This window comes from Ornithorhynchus anatinus, chromosome 13 (assembly GCF_004115215.2).
Source record: "Ornithorhynchus anatinus isolate Pmale09 chromosome 13, mOrnAna1.pri.v4, whole genome shotgun sequence".
In the NCBI taxonomy this organism is placed as follows: Eukaryota; Metazoa; Chordata; class Mammalia; order Monotremata; family Ornithorhynchidae; genus Ornithorhynchus; species Ornithorhynchus anatinus.
This window is the reverse complement of record NC_041740.1, coordinates 7,436,295-7,452,541: the sequence shown is the minus strand read 5'-3', so window position 1 is coordinate 7,452,541 and position 16,247 is coordinate 7,436,295. Positions and strand designations below refer to the sequence as shown.

Genomic DNA, 16,247 nt, shown 5'->3' with positions numbered 1-16,247 from the left:
ACCATTGGGTCTGATGCAGAATGACACATCTGCCATAGGAAAAGCACATGGAACAACTATCACACCGTTGTGGGAAATGTGACCCCCTTGATAATAATAATAATAATGGTATTTGTTAAATGCTTACTATGTGCCAGGCACTATTCTAAACACTCGGATTCCTTGTGGTTTAGTGTGAAGAGCATGAGACAGTGAATCAGGAGACCAGAGTTCCAATCCCAGCTCTGCTATCGGCCATCTGTGTGGCCTTGGGCAAGTCACTTAGCCTTGGAGTACCTCAGTTTCCTTATTTGTTAAATGGGGCTGTGGCTCTCGTTTTCCTTTTCCCTTAGAATATGAGCCCTGTGTCTGATCTGGTTAGCTGGCGTCTGTTCCAGTGCTTTAGGGCATCTAGTAAGTGCTCCATAAACCCTATAATATTAAAGATAATAAGTGGCTCGAGGAACTACTAAAAAGGTTTGACCATCCTGAGCAGTCTATTGAGATATGGGTAATATGGCTGGTCCTGTCACCATTGAGAGGGATATGGGCTGATTGTTTCCCCCTCACCAAGAAAGTGAAGCATCAGCACCCTTCAACTTACCGCAGTTGCCACCATGGCTAAATAATGAAGCATATGTGACTCAGCTGTCCCCTGTGAGCCCCATAATAAGCGAAGAAGAGCTGCAGTGACTCATGCTATCCCCGGGCCCCACCTTGCCTGGGCGGAAGTTCACTGAGGGTGATGGCCACGTCCCCATCTGTTGTTCTGTGGTGAGCTGGAATGGGTCAACCTTAAAAATGGCAGTCAGGAAGCAAACAAGGGCATTATGGCTCTAGAGAGTTGGATGTGTGCAGCTGGAGGCGAGTCAGCCTGGCAATCAAACATCAAAAATAAGGGGGAGAAGGAGAGTAATAATCTGTGGGATGTGTTCAGAATTTAGTGGTGGGGAGGGATCGTGAACCCTCTCTAGCACTTAGTACAGGGCCCTTTACACAGCAAGTGCTCAGTAAATGCCATCGATTGATTGGGGTAGATACAAGGAAATCCCTGGGGGCTGTGTGGGGCAGAGACCTTGGAAGATTAGAGCACTGAGGGGCCATCTTTACTGGTTCAGCACATGGTGGAGATTACTGATAGGTCAGTCATCTTGGCCACAGTTGCCCAAACTGATAAAAAATTTCAGTATAGAACGAATATGACAATTGAGGTTTTTCTTACCTAAGGATGTGGGCATTGGGACTTTAAAGAGTTAATAAAGCACTGTGTGTAAGTAAATCTCTCTCAAGAAAGACATTCATCAAATACATGGAGAATTGACAGGTCAGCTTCTCCTGAGTAATCCAATTAGAATGTGTATTTTCTTATCTTGTTTACTGAACAGTGTGACTGACTTAAAATGGGAATTTGACTTTATTTGCTTAATGATTTTTCCCTTCTTGGCTATTAGCAAAATACGCTTCCCTACAGAATCGGCACTGAACGAGATGGCCCAACTCGGAAAACTGTGCAGCTAGATTAGAGACAGCCTTTTCTTTGGCTATTTATACTACCTATTCATTCAGAGGTGGCAGTCGTCCTAGTTTGAGCTTTTATTTATTCGTTAGATTTGTTTATTCCATCCCTCCCTTTTTTCCAGTTTGCTTTCAGGAGCACTGATTATCTGGTGTGCCATTTCCTGCCCCCTATTTTATATTAAAAAGCAGCAAAGTAAATTGCGTGTACAATATTGTGCATCGGTCTTTTTTAATGGAATCCCATTATTATGGAAAATAAAGAAAACCCCAAATACATTTTGTCGAAGTCCAACTGTCCAAACCACTTGTTCACCACTGCCAAAAAGGATGATTTTTGGCAAATGAAACATACTAATCACCCCTGAAAGTAATACAGCTCTTGTTTTCTGACCTCTACAGATTCTCAGTTGGAATTTTGTTTTTGATTACTTAGTTTTCCTGTTGGGCTTCTTCCATTAGGGCCTCTTAACATTTCCTTCCCTTACTGTTTGAAATTTCAAGTAGCTTGTACCAGCAGCTCAGCTACCCCGTTTATATGTTGGCGATATAGAACCAGTGATGTGTATTTTAAGTACCCTTAATTCACCCATTCAGAGATTAATTCTTGTTTATAGTGCCATTCTGAGGCCCATCAACAATCAGAGAGGGCTGAGCTGCAGAATTGCCGGGGAAAAACTTGGTTTTGATTTCACTGTAATAGAACGTGCCCGAAGACTTTGTCTTCGCCGGGGTCCATAGGTGGGAAATGAAGCACTTGCTTGATAACAGGAATCAGATTTTACGTGCTGGCCTGGCCACTAAAACCGTGATAACTAGGAGAAACACATTAAATGACGCGGACATCATTTGATGTGTCCTTGAGCTCTGAAAATGGAAGTCTGAGATGAGAACGAAGGCTATGACTCTGGGGATTGTGGCAAGGCAGCCCTCGGAAAGTCACGTCGATGTGTTGACCTGTCTGTTGTGAAAATAGGGAAGACAGCCAATCACACGCAATTCTGGGGATGTTCTGACAGCTAACGGAGGCATCAACAATTTGCAACACATGGCACAGGGGCCGGAGGTCTCAGAGCCGAGAGGAACAGTTTCTTGACAAAGTAAAGCCGGGTGTAAAAAGGACTCGGTTCCTATGTTTTGCGTTGGAGGAAGTAACAGAAATAGCTTCTGCCTCATCTTTAAAAATTAGGCTCACAGAAAATTGACTAGAACAAAGCTCTTGGGTTACTTCAAGAGAGAAGAATTGCTCTTTCCTTTCTGGGCAGTGACAGGACAAGGGGTCAGCATTGCAAGATTGCAGCTATTTTCTAATAGTCGTATGTGAAATCCCCGGGCCCTCAATTGTATTGATAAGAAAAATCCTGGAAAATAGCATTAGTCCGGGTGGCATTCAACCGTCTCCAAAACTGAGGATGTCAGATAACAAGTTAACCCATTCAGCACTGGTCTGCTGTCTTACTGTGGTCTCTTCTTTGGAAAGACCTTGTGGAATCTCAGGGTGAAAGGAAAGCCTGCCGAAGAGAACTTAGGTACTCTCTTCCCAGCAGGATGTTTCTATTTAGTCAGGTGGGTGAGGAGTATTCAAAGGGCTCTTCAGAACCTTAGAACCTTTGAGACCCAATCTCGCTAATCTTTCCCAAAGAGATCCAGAGCCCTGCTCATGATCAAATTAAAAAGTGACAATTGCTGACCATTCAGGAAAACCACAATGAGGAGTCGCCATTTTGTGGCCAAAGGAAAGAGGGACCCGGGCAGGTGACCAGGGAAGCGAAAGCAATCAGCCTCAAACCAACAAAGAAAAACAGGATTTTATAGGTTTTGTTACCACTAGTTGGATTTGGAGGGTAAATTGACGGTGACTCAAAAGAGCATGGAAGGTAAAAATGAGCAATCCAGAGGTGATGGGCTTGAGGAAAACCTGGACCTTCCTCTGGCTCAGTCTTTCTCCTCCCTTCATGCCAGACCCCTGACTGGGTGAGTTAATTGCAAATTGAATGAAGTCCTGGGCCTGTGCCACCCGATTTCTTAGTCCAGGAAGAGGAATTAGATTTTCTTCTTTGTGAAAACCCAAGGCTTCTTCTCTCTCTTCCCCTCCCCCTCTCTACCTTTTTTGTTCCTCATGGTATTTGTTATTTGCTTACTATGTGCCAAGCACCATCCTAAACACTGGGGTAGAAACAAGTTATTTGGGCCAGGTAAGTCCCTCCCACATGGGACACCCAGTCTAAATAGGAGGGAGAACAGGCATTGAATCCCCATTTTCCAGATGAGGAAACTGAGGCACAGAGAAGTGCAGTGAATTGCCTAAATTCACCCAACACGCAATTGGCAGAGCAAGGATGAGGACCCAGGTTGTCTGTGTCCCAGGTCCATGCTTTTTGCACTAGTCCATGCTGCTTCCCCTTCTCCTTGCAACAGTGACCTGCCAGATCCACACAGCATTTCCTGTTTAACCGAACCGCGGGGTCTGGGGTAGCCCATCTGTGTGAATCCACAGCTGGAGAGCACACGACCTAGGCAGACCTCAGCAGGAATGGTGAGTCAGTAGCTTGTATGTCCTCCAGTCCAGTTCCACTTTAGTGAACATGCAAATAATGTGGGTACATTACAGTCCTGCTGTGATCCTCCTCCGTCAGCAGAGCTAAATTGTTATAACCGGGGTGTGAGCCAAGAGTGGCCAGTAGGTGTGGCGGCTGATAATAGGGGGACAGGAAGTTGGCACACGGCATCCCGCACCATGGCCCAGCTTCAGTTTGATTGGAGCTTTCAGCCTGGGATGAGAGTCTTTGGATGTGCCGTTTTATTGGGTTCAGTGGGTGGGATCATTTTCTCATCTTCTTCTTTTGAAATAAAACAAAGTTTTGCCTCTGTAGGCAAATATTGGTTTTTGGTTTGGGCTAGTGGAGATGGGAGATAATTTTGGCTAAAGGGATAGATGCAAGTTTGCAGAGTCAGCAATGGGTTATGAGCGAGTAAAGGAAAGCAAACTCCCCTCCTGGTTTCAGCTCAGAGGGAAAAACCATTCCGTAGCCCTGCCTCCCCGTTCTCTCGGTGGCTGTAGCCTTGACAGCCCTAAAATTTTGCTTTTTTAAGGTATCCACCTGAAAATAGGATTCAAGCAAACCTTAACACCCTCCCGCCCCACTTAGAGTTGCTTATCAGCCCACTATGGCAGGGATAGTGCCGCATTTTTAAATCAACTTCCCTTTTGTTCAGGTTTCTGAAGGCTAGTTTGCTTTCTTACCTAGTATTTGTGGTTGTGAGGATTCTTTGATTGGGTTGCCAGGGGAAAGAATGGAGCATACGTGGAATCAAAATGATCATTTTGAACCCCACAAAAGATGTCCCCTTGGCATTCATGTGGCCCATCCAGTGAAGGACTGGAAGGTACTGTAAAAAAACCTTCCTGAGGAGACACTCCCCTCCCCACTGCAGTCCAGTTTACAAATGGGGAAATCGAGACCAAGAGCAGAGGAAGAACATGGCCCAGCTCCTAAAGGAGACAGCAGCAACCTGGGTGGAGATGGTAGGACTCCCACCTACAAATCCATGCCATAGGGCCACTCGCACCCACGAGAAGGGAGGGACTGCTAGAACGATCTCTGGAGGAAGAATCTGTGCAGTCTCATTTTACTATTCACTTTACTTTGCTCTGAGCTCTGACAGTTCTACTCACAGGGCCCAGAGCAGCAGGAAAGAAGGGGTGTGACAGAGCGATATAAAGGTGCTATTAGCTGGAGAGGCCCAGACGGTGTGTATTTTATGGGAGCTAAGGTCGAAGAAACTTCTGTGGTATTTCTAGCAGTTCTGTTTTGTTTCAGTAGAAAAATAAGCAGAAAATGTTTTATAGTTTCACCTATTGTCCTCTTTTCACAAATGCATTCAATGTATACACATATAGTTGTGTTTATACATGAAAGAGATGCTGCTGATGTTGAAGTTCCCATGTGCGGGTGTGTGTATATATGACTGGAAAGACCATCTTGGGACCCGTGTTCACAACCGCACTGTCCTCATACAAAGACTGTACCTTGTTGGGTTGCCTGGTTTGTGGTTTGCAGAGTCTGAATGTAAGATATGAGGTATCTCTCCAGGAGTAGAACATGTGCTTGAGTTGATGTTCAGGAGTGGCGATGGCCTGCATTGCACCATCCATACTCTCTTGCCCAGTCCCTGTGTAGCCAGCATCGTGTACTGTGAGGTGGTTGGTTAGCATAGGGGTGAGGACCGGGTCCTTGAAGCTACAAAGCTCTGTGCATCCTCTCAGCAACAGACCCTACTGTGCCCTCTTCTGGTTTGTACACCGTTGCCAAGTGAGACCTATCGCTGGGCTCTTCCCTGGGAAGCGACGTGGTTGGTGGGTGTAGAAACCAATATCTCCATATTCATTCATTCAGTAGTATATATTGAGCGCTTACTATGTGCAGAGCACTGTACTAAGCGCTTGGAATGTACATATCAGTAACAGATAGAGACAGTCCCTGCCCTTTGACGGGCTTATCTCAGTGCACTCTCTCAGCAGCAGTAAAACATGCCCTCATCTGGTCAGTATCCAGTTGTGAAGTAAGGCACTTTATCTTCACTTTTTAAAATATCAGAAACCAAATAGAGATGAGTGTGAAAGGACCTGTAGACTGTGAAGGAGTGAAAAGCCTAACGATAAAAAAAAGCAGGGGTCTGCATGTGCAGTACTGCGTGTGGAACAGCACTCTCTACTCCATGTTCTCCAGGTAGCTCAAAGCAGGGAAATCACGCATACGAGGTGGTCCCCGGGCCCAGCCAGTGGGGAGACAGAGTTTGAAGAGAAATGCAGGCATTGAGACATGACCTTGCTTGCTGTCCTTGCATCTGGAACTGGGTCTCACATTCATGCTTCATCTTTCAAAGCTTGGCTATGACCCTTGGGTCCCCTCCTGCCTCCCAGGAGGAAGGATGAGTGGGGTCGGTTTCTATAGCCTGCAAAACTGTGGCAGAAACTAGTTTCAACCTGCCCCTTCTCCCCTGACCAAATCTTTCCGTTATCTGCTAATATTGAGTAGAATCAATGGCTTTCATCTTCTCTTCTTTCTCTTGGGTCCCCTCCATTTGCCATGGGGCAGACTGACAGTGAAAATAGCCAGGTGCCAAGAAACCAAAAGAAGAAGTAGTAGGAATGAGAAGTGTGGATTATCCATATACTTCATACCCATTCTCCTTCTCTGCTGCCTGTGTGGGGGATGTAGTTACGGCTGCTTCAGAAAGGGAGAACTCACACCTATTTAGGTGGAGAAATTGTGGGGAATTTGGAGATGGGTAGGAAAGTGAGGCAAGGATTTCAGAGACATGGGACTGTTTGTGCTGTTCTCCTGTCTGGTAGGGGATGCGTGCTCACACATACCCACATTAAGGAGATGCAGGTTGTGGCTCTCATGGAATCCTACACCACAGGCATGCGCACAAACACAGAAAATGGTTTCTTCCCCTCTGTACGTAGGGCTGTAGCCAGAGAGCATCTCATGGCCGGAAGAACGTTCCCCAATTCCCTATCAGCCTTCTAGCCAAAAAGTGTAGTTGGAAACACTCTGTGTCAGGAACGAGCATGCCACAGCAAAGCAGTGGCAAAATTGGGACTTTCTCGGTCCTCATTCAGAGCTCTGCCCCACTAGAACTGGCTTGATTGTGATTTGTGAGAAGTGTGTCAACCGTGAGACCATGTGATGGGGTCCCAAAGAGCAGAAGGTCTCTACACTGATGTTGATGTTGGTCCAACGAGTGTGACGCACCAGTTGTCAATCCTCACTCACTCCCCTGTGTAGTAAAGTCCCCTGGGTATCTTGTCTCAGTGCCCCATTTTAACCATAAGCCTCTACTGTATTGTACTTTCTCAAGCACTTAGTTCATAACTTCCACTGATTGACTGATTGATCACCCCTCATACACACAGCCCTTTCTTCCAACAGCATGTTGTACTGTATTCAGAAAGATGTGTGTGGGAGAGGGACAGTCCCAGATTTTGCCATCAGGTTAAGGCCGAAATGCGTGGTGAAAACATGCCCTTCGGCAGAACTGAATCATTTACTCTTTATTTTAATGTCTGTCTCCCCATCTAGACTATACGCTCCTTGTGGGCAGGGAACATGTGCACCAACTCGGTTGTATTATACTCCCCCAAACGCTTAGTACAGTGCTACAGTGCTCTGCACACAGTAAGCTCTCAATAAATGATTGAATGATTGGGGGAGAGCTTCCAGTATTTACAGTATTCTGGACAATACTCTTTTTAGTCTGCGAGTATTAGTGTCTGGGTCTCCCATGTTGTGAAGCATTTCACATAGAAGGGCACGGACCAGGCGGAAGTCATAAATTAGGAGGAAAGGGTTAACCGCATACCGCTGAAACACCGTTGCCTCTTACAGTATCTTCAGAGGCCTCCAGATCAAACAAAACAGGGAGAACCATGTTCACTTCCAGGCACAACTTTGGGAGGTGATGGTTAAAAGTGTGCACTTGTTTTTTAAGCCAGCTACGTGATAGACATGTTAATGCTGCTAAAGTGCCTTCTTATTAGATTGTTCCTCAGAGGTGAACCGATAATAAGCCCAGAGTTGTGATTTTCTCTGGGGCTTTTTTTAGATGACTTTGGCAAGTGAAGTAAACCTGCTCACCTTAATACCATTAATCCTAAAATAAGAGTAACAATGGCTATATTGCAGTGACTACCTGGAGTGATTTGCTCCATATGAACTGTATTGTTCGAAACAAAGCCTCCTCAAACAACTTCCTCTTTGGTGAAATTTTCAAACTCCCATAATGGGTAAATCCCGTGTGCAGGATTAGATTTAGAAATGGGCAAACGGTGTGACCTCTGCCACCTGTAAACTCGGAAAGGTGAGATTTTGCATTGGAAAAAGGTTGCAGGTTTGTCATCAGTACCATGAAATCAGTCTGACTTTGGGGTCTCCTGAATATCTACTGAACATCTCTTTCGAGCCCCCACAGTTCAGATTGAGGCTCCTCAAGATCTGTGCCACCTCGTTCACATATGCACATGTATGTGTACACACACACACACACACACACACACACACACACACTGCAATCCTGCTTTGAGGATTTTGGTAATGTGTTATTGTGCAGGGCATAAAAATATATCTCTATAATTATGTGATATTTAGTGATTAGATAATTATGGATAATTGCATGGGGTAGTTCTAAGAACTAAAGTGTTACCATAAGATCTAAAATGTACAAATTGCATAATAATTATTCTGGGGAGTTATTTGGTAATTTCTGAGCATAATTATCATGTGATCTGCAGTGCATGTAATTAATGCGTAATCACATGAATTTGCTTTCATAACTACACTTCACCCTTGTTACAAAGCTCTTTGTCATAACATTTGAGTATAAATATAATGTAAATTGGCTCCCAGATACAGTACATTAAACCCCATGATAATTACTTTCACAGTAACAATACCCTTTATACCAATCCAAATGCTTGGCTCTTAAGAAAATGGGAGGGGGCGGCATATGTATGTGTCGACTGAGTCAAGTGGCTGATGAGAAGTAACTTTCTGTTGCGATCGTCACCAGCCTGATGATGGCTAAAGTTATTTCATCTGTTTAAGGATCTAAAATATCTCTCTCTAGCTTTGGCTGCCTTTGGGTTTAGCAACAGTAAAATTCCATTCAGCATAATCTCTTCTTATACCCAGTCCACTACCCACTGTCTTTCTAGAGGAGAGCTCTTTAGCAGGCTGGGGATTTCTGCATGGAGAAAGGTCTGATTAATAAAACCGTCTGCAGGAAACGAGAGCCTGCAGTTGCATGAATGGCAAAATCAGAGCGAAAGACTTTTCAGAAACCGTGGCCTCCGTTCTTCGGGCTGGGATAAAAGAGTTGGAGAAACTTTTGCCATTGCTGAAATACTTTTCTGTGTCCTCATTTGACAGGTTTTAGCTGGCAGGATGATTATACTCAGCATATTATTGCCCAGGAACTCTCAAGTGTCCAGAAAATCCACAACTGGCGCTCGGAAGCTTTCTCATCAGATGGGTCCAGCACAGCCAGGTAAAATTCCCAGTGAATCATTTTCCGAATCAGCCTCATGAGAGGTCCTGACGTGAACCCTTTCTTTAGCCATTGTTTTAACTGGAAGCCAGAGCAATTTGGTGGACTAGGAAGTGGAATTCAGCTCTTAGAACAGTGCTTCACACATAGTAAGCGCTTAACAAATACCGTTATTATTAATAATAATCCTGACTCTGGCAGGGTACTGCTGAGTAAGTCCAACTCCATGTTGACCAGGGCTAGGATTACTCATCACTGGGAGGATAAGCTATTGAAAAAAATAGTTTTGGAACAGATGGAGTTGAAGAAGCAATATAGGAGAGAAGTAGCTACACAACATCGGGTGCCATTTAACCTTCTGACTAGATTTAAATTTTAAAGGATGTCAAAGACTAAGGATGCTCGATGAGCAGAGGACTGTCCTAGGTGATGAAGAAGTTCAGTGAAATTGAAGGAGGTCCTGTCCCTGCTTTCATGGAGTTTACAGCCTTAACACAAGCATTTGGTTGAATCCTGATAATGTTGGAACTGTGGGTTAGGAAGGGGCCCCAAAAAGTCAGTTGTCTAGACTTGGTTTCCAAGCAATTTCCAAAGCTTTAAGCAATTGTAAGCTCCTTGAGGACAGGGATCATATCTACCAATTCTACTGTGTTGTACTCTCCCAAACGCTTAGTGGCTTTTGTTAAGCACTTAACTATGTGCCCAGCAGTCTACTAAGCATGGGGGTGAGAAGTAATCAGGTAGGGCACAGCTCCTGTCCCACACTGGGGTCACAGTCTAGATGGGAAGGACATTTACACATGAGGAAACTGAGGCCCAGAGAAATTGTGACTTGCCCAAGGTCACACAGCAAGCACGTGGCAGAGCTGGGGTTGGCAGTCTGGTTCTGGGACACTCAGGCCTGTGCTCTTTCCACTAGGCCATGCTGCTTCTGCAAACTGCTTATTACAGTGCTCTGCACATAGTAAGCGCTCAATACTGTGAGTTGATTGATCGTGGCTCAGCTATTTCAGGTAGCTGTGCACCTGTCTATTCTTCAAGATCTCTCCCTTAATGGTGGTATTTGTTAAGCGCTTACTATGTGTCAGGCACTGTACTAAGCACTGGGGTGAAAACAAGCAAATAAGCAGTGGTTATATGACTACTTTCATATGAGGAAATTGAGGCCCCATCCCCTGCCCTCTCAGGAGTAAAGATGATGCTAGTACTCAGAAGTTCTGATGGCCTGCTCTGTGCTGAGAATCTCAAGGGCTGGGATTGGGTCTCTTAGCCTGTATTCATTGATCATTTTCTGTGGTGCTGTCCCAAGCACTTAGTACAGCGCTTCAGGCTCAGTAGACGCTCAGTAAACATTATGAATTTATTGAACTAGAACTCCCAGTTGCCCCAAATTGATAACTTTGGCCCTCTTTGTCCCTATTCTGTGTTCTCACCTTCCACTTCTATAGTGACTGGTGAGGGAGATGCTGGACAGGAGAACAAAGTCTATTTATTGTGCTGACAAGGCCAGAGTCTGGTTTCTTAGAGAGCTCTACCCAGGTGAGAGCTTCCAAACTTCTTCATTCCCCGATTTTCATAGGGTAATAAGTCATACGGTGCTTCAGACAAAGGGCACACAGAGGGCACTCGATCAACAATTCTGACCGACCGACTGGCCTTGGAAAATAGAATGGAAGTAGATTAAAGGTAGAAGCTATTTTGGACACAAAAAAGGAGGCATTCAAAACTTTGAGAGCTAGCGAAATCCCATTTCTGTTATGCCCAGTCTCCTATCCCTGGCCGACCGAGCCCTTCCTGATTTGACTGTATGGGTATGGCCTTGCTTTTATTGCTCTTTATGGGCCCTACAGTGAGGTATGAAAATGAGCAGATCCTCAGTCAGGGTAAACCAGAATCCTCAAAGTGCCAAAATAGATTTACTTAGATCAGTCAGTCAAAACCCAAACACGTGCACTCAGCGCACCCCCTCTCTGAACCCAGTCCCACTCTGAGCCTGCCCTGTCGGCTTCATGCCCTAAATCTCTTTTTGGCCTTCCTCAGAACTCCCCGTTGCTGGTGCCCTTCTGAGTGCCAGGATGCCTGCCACTCATCCTTCCACCTACTTCAAGCCACCACCTCTTTCCATCCCTCCTACATCACAACACTCCAAACAAGCTTCTCAGCACACACAAAGATGTTGGCAAGGGGAATTAGACCATTCAAAGGCACATTTAGGATATAGTTTTACCCAAACTGATTAGCATTTCAAGACAAAATAGACTCCAGTACCAGAATGTTAAATAGAATTGGGTTAAATTACCTACCATCTGACTACATGGAAAATGAAACCTCATCATTAAGAAATTGGTCAAGGAAGTTAGGATTGTGGATTTAAGATACAAAATCTTTTTTAGACTGAGAAATTGCATATATCCCTCCTTAATCTGAACAGAATGGGCTTGGAAAAAGGAAATATGCATTTAAGCAATGCAATTAGGCAAAAAAAATAGGAAAAATATTCTGCCAAATTTAATTTGTGGCTCATAAATCATACAAATTATAGCTTATAATTTTTTTATTCAGAAAACCATCTCTGGGTCGCTTTTATATTTTCCACTGGAAGGAGAATATTCTCATTTAAAAATCACCATGTGTCCTCACTCCACCAGTCACTGAAATGAGCCCTGGTATTCAAGACTGATAAGAAATTAGACCTTGCTTAGAACAAATTAGCCAGAGGATAGGTGAGAATTTTTAAAATGATTGAAAACAGGCCTCCTATACGAATACTGAACTTTTTTCATACAGCAGATAGACTTTGAAATTCAGTGCATTTTGGTTCTGCTAAGGCTAAATGTGGGCAGAGCTGGGTGAGCTAATACAACTCTACAGCCTCAGTTTGTCTTCCATACTGGGCTACATTTACCATGTGCTGGGTGGAAAAAATAACACGTAAATGAATGCCGGGTTCTGAGCAAGAATAAAACTTCCCACTTTGTACTCTAAGCTGAGCATTTAAAATCGATACATGTGACTCATAACACGAGAGGGAGAGGTAAGGATTGTTAAAACCATTTACCAAAGAAAACACCCAACGAGGCATTTCCATAAAGGTGAATCTGATGATGGATTTAAATACTATGGTATTTACTGAGCACCTAACAAATGCAATGCATAGCACTAAGTACTTGGGATATTCAATTGTATTTTTTGAGCGCTTACTCTGTGCAGAGCACTGTACTAAGCACTTGGAATGTGCAATTTGGCAACAGAAGAGTACCACAGAAGCCCAAGTCCCTTTTACTGCCCACAATTGAGTGGTTTCTTAAGACCCCCCCTAAGGACTAACAGTGGGAGAGCTGAACCAACACCTCTTAGCCAGTATGATGGCCCCAGTGAAGTTAACGGTATTTCATGGGAACTCCTACAGTGGAGATTCTGGCTGGGCTACTTGGCCCGAACAGTCAGGGGAGGCTGGGCTTCATGTGAAGCAGTGTGGTGTAATGCAAAGAAATATGGGCCTGGGAGAAAAAGGTCCAGGGTTCTAATCCCTGTTCCACCACTTGCCTGCTGGCAACCTTGGACAAATCATTTAACTGCTCTGTGCCTCAGTTTCATAAGCCCGTCAAGGGGCAGGGACTGTCTCTATCTGCTGCCGATTTGTGCATTCCAAGCGCTTAGTACAGTGCTCTGCACATAGTAAGCGCTCAATAAATACTATTGAATAAATGAATGTAAAATGGGGTTTACTTTTCTGTTCTTCCTCCCCCATAGATTGTGAGCCTCATGTACGGCAGAGACCATGTCCAACCTCATCATCTTGTATCTCTCTCAGCAATTAATAAAGTGTTTAGCAAATAGTAAATGCTTAAATACTATTATCGTCATCATCATTATTGCTATTATTATTATTGAGGAATCTCTGTGTCTTCTAGACTTTGTAGATGTCTTCAGTGATGGGATACTTGATAGTAAAGTAGTAGTAATAATGGAATTTATTGAGTACCTACTGAGTGCAATGCAGAGAATTAAGCATTTGGGAAAGTACAACAGAAACAAGACAAATTCCCTGTCAACAAGGACTTCACACTCTTATGGGGAAGGCAGACTTGAATAAGCTTAAATAATTGAATATACATATAATTTCAAAAAATTCCCCTAGAAATGACATCCCGAAATCCTCAGGACACTTAAGAATCAGAATATAGTGTCAAATGTGGACAATTCTGGTTTTTGGTTCAGGCCTCAAATCCCAAAGTCTCATTTTCTTAATTTCTTTTGACCATCTTTTTGTTCCTTCTTTCTCTTCCATCCTCCCTGTTTCTCCTTGGCTGCCCTGGCCTAGCCTAGTTTCATTCTTTGCCCTCAATCAAGGTAACTCTCTGTTTTTCACATGTATTTTTAAACCTCTTTCTGCATCTGGCACTCATGTCTAAAAATGCTCCTCAGTGCAATTAGCCAATCTGGCATTGAAGCATTTAAGAAAATGACGACCAAGTTCTACACAGCCCCCAGCACTACCACCCACCCACTAATCTTAGGAAGTGCCACTGTTTTTGATAAATTTAGGAGGTCTTTTTTGGTGGGTTCATATCTTCCTATTCATCACCTAGTCCACTACAGCCTCTTGGTGGATTTCAAATACAATCAAGTACAAATCCCTATCAAGAAATCTCAGTCCAGTTTCCATGGCAACCATAAGTTGGCCTCCTTCTGTTATGTAGTATTCGGGATTGCTGAAAAGGTTGTTAACTTTTATGTCTTAATAGAACAGCTTTGTTTTTTTTTTCTTTTTGCATTTCATTTCTCTAGTTAAGCAGAAAAGAAAAAGGAAACTTGGATTGTGCATTCAAGTAAACTCTCAACTTCTTCCCATATATACCAAACAGGACCTTTTTTTGTTGTCTTAAATCCTCTCCTAAGAATGCCTTTTTCAAACTTAATGAGGATATTTTAACAGCAGAAATGAGTCATTTGGTTTAATACCGTTCTGCGCTAACCTAGAATTCTGTTCATTTATTCAAATGTGAGGAACAGAAGGTATTTAACATGATTAGCCTCATCTCTCTTTCAGGATCACATATTTGTGGAGATATTATTAGCATATGAATGCTCACAGAACACAGGATATATCTGCAAGGGCCAGGTGGATTTCTGTATGTAATTTTCTGGTGGAAATTTGCTTTTTTTTTTTTTTAAGTCAGATCTGCATGGAGTGAACCCTTAATGTAGAGAACCAAGTTGATCTTACTGGCAATTTTGCAGGGTAGTGCCGCGAGGAGTCATTCAACAAATACCACTCCTACAACTATGGCTATTACTGGTACTTGTAGGAGAATTGCTACTCCAATACCATGCAGCCGGGGTCTGGATTGGGTGTCCCAGCATTCACCCTCCCCAAGTTTTCCAACTTCCAGCCAGTTTCCCCACCCCTATTGCCACTCTTGGTGGTCTCAGGGCAGGCCCCATGGCCTAGGCTGCCGGTGGTTGTGTTCATGGGAAGTGTAGAGCCGCCAGGACTCTGAGAAAACACCGCTCAACCGGGCTGGCTCCTGAGCCTATTGTTGGCACGTACTACAAGGTATAGACTGTGAGTCTGTCATTGGGCAGGGATTGACTCTATCTGTTGCCGAATTGTACATTACAAGCGCTTAGTACAGTGCTGTGCACATAGTAAACGCTCAATAAATACTATTGAATGAGTATAGAAGTAGCCTGGCTTCAAGCAGAATCTTTTACTTTGGAACCTTATTGAGCCAAACCGTGTAATATGTAAAGTTCAGTATTGAGTTCAATTCTCACCATGCCTAAATTACCCTCTGATAGTGCACAAGGCAGCTTAGACAGAGCATTACGTCATCTGGATCACTAGGGAACTGTCTAGTAATTGGAGCAGGTTAGGCCCAACAGATGCAGCAGTGCACGAAACGGTGGCATGGAAGAGTTAGTGCAACTCTCTGTGCACCTAACACTACCAGGAGGTAATTGAGGTCCTGGGAGAATTGAGTCAAATGATTATTAAATCCCCCAGTTATTAGCTGGCTAACCAATATGCAGGGAAAATCTATGAGATTTCCGGGGTCTGCCAATAACACTTTTGCATTGTGCTGATGTAGCCAGAGAGTGTTTGCTTTCAAATAGATATCTATGAGCAGAAGGTAATTTAGAAATTATTTCTAAACTAAACTTCTTCAGACATTCCAGGGGGTTGTGGAAATTCCAGATGAAATTAAGGGTGCAAAAGAGTTACTCTTGAAGGGGCCCTCAGGGCCTCACCGACTCACATAGTAAATATAACTGCAATATTTTAAAGCAATTACCATGTGTCTCGCACTGTACTAACCACTAGGATAGATTCAAGGCCCACAGTCTAAGTGGAGGGAGAAGGATTTAATCCCCATTTTACAGATGAGGAAACTGAAGCACAGAGAAGTTGAGCAACTTGTACAAGATCACACAGCAGAGAAGTGGCAGAGCTGGGATTAGAACCCAGGTCCTCTGACTCCCAGGCCCTGGCTCTTTCCAGTAGGCTACGCTGCTTCAAATGAGTGTCTTGGAAAGTGGCTTGAAGGGAGCAGTACAATTTGAGGAGCTGCAAGCCCTCTACTGCATCTCTGGGCTCCTTAGCTTGAAAGCAGAAAGAATTCTTTGGGGGAAGCAAAGAAACTCCCACATTCCGCTCGAGTCAGTGGAGCTGTACCACTCCAACCGAGCCCCAGCGA

The 16,247-nt window shown here is 44.0% G+C and overlaps 1 protein-coding gene across 1 annotated transcript in view; it reads left to right on the top strand.

The window, feature by feature from the left end:
• PTPRN2 (protein tyrosine phosphatase receptor type N2) overlaps window positions 1-16,247 on the top strand; it is an 815,057-nt gene that overhangs the window by 297,679 nt on the left and 501,131 nt on the right. Inside the window, exon 4 of the mRNA XM_029077350.2 lies at window positions 9,429-9,546. The gene's annotated coding sequence lies outside the window, so the exon portion shown is untranslated. The remainder of the gene's footprint in view (window positions 1-9,428; window positions 9,547-16,247) is intronic.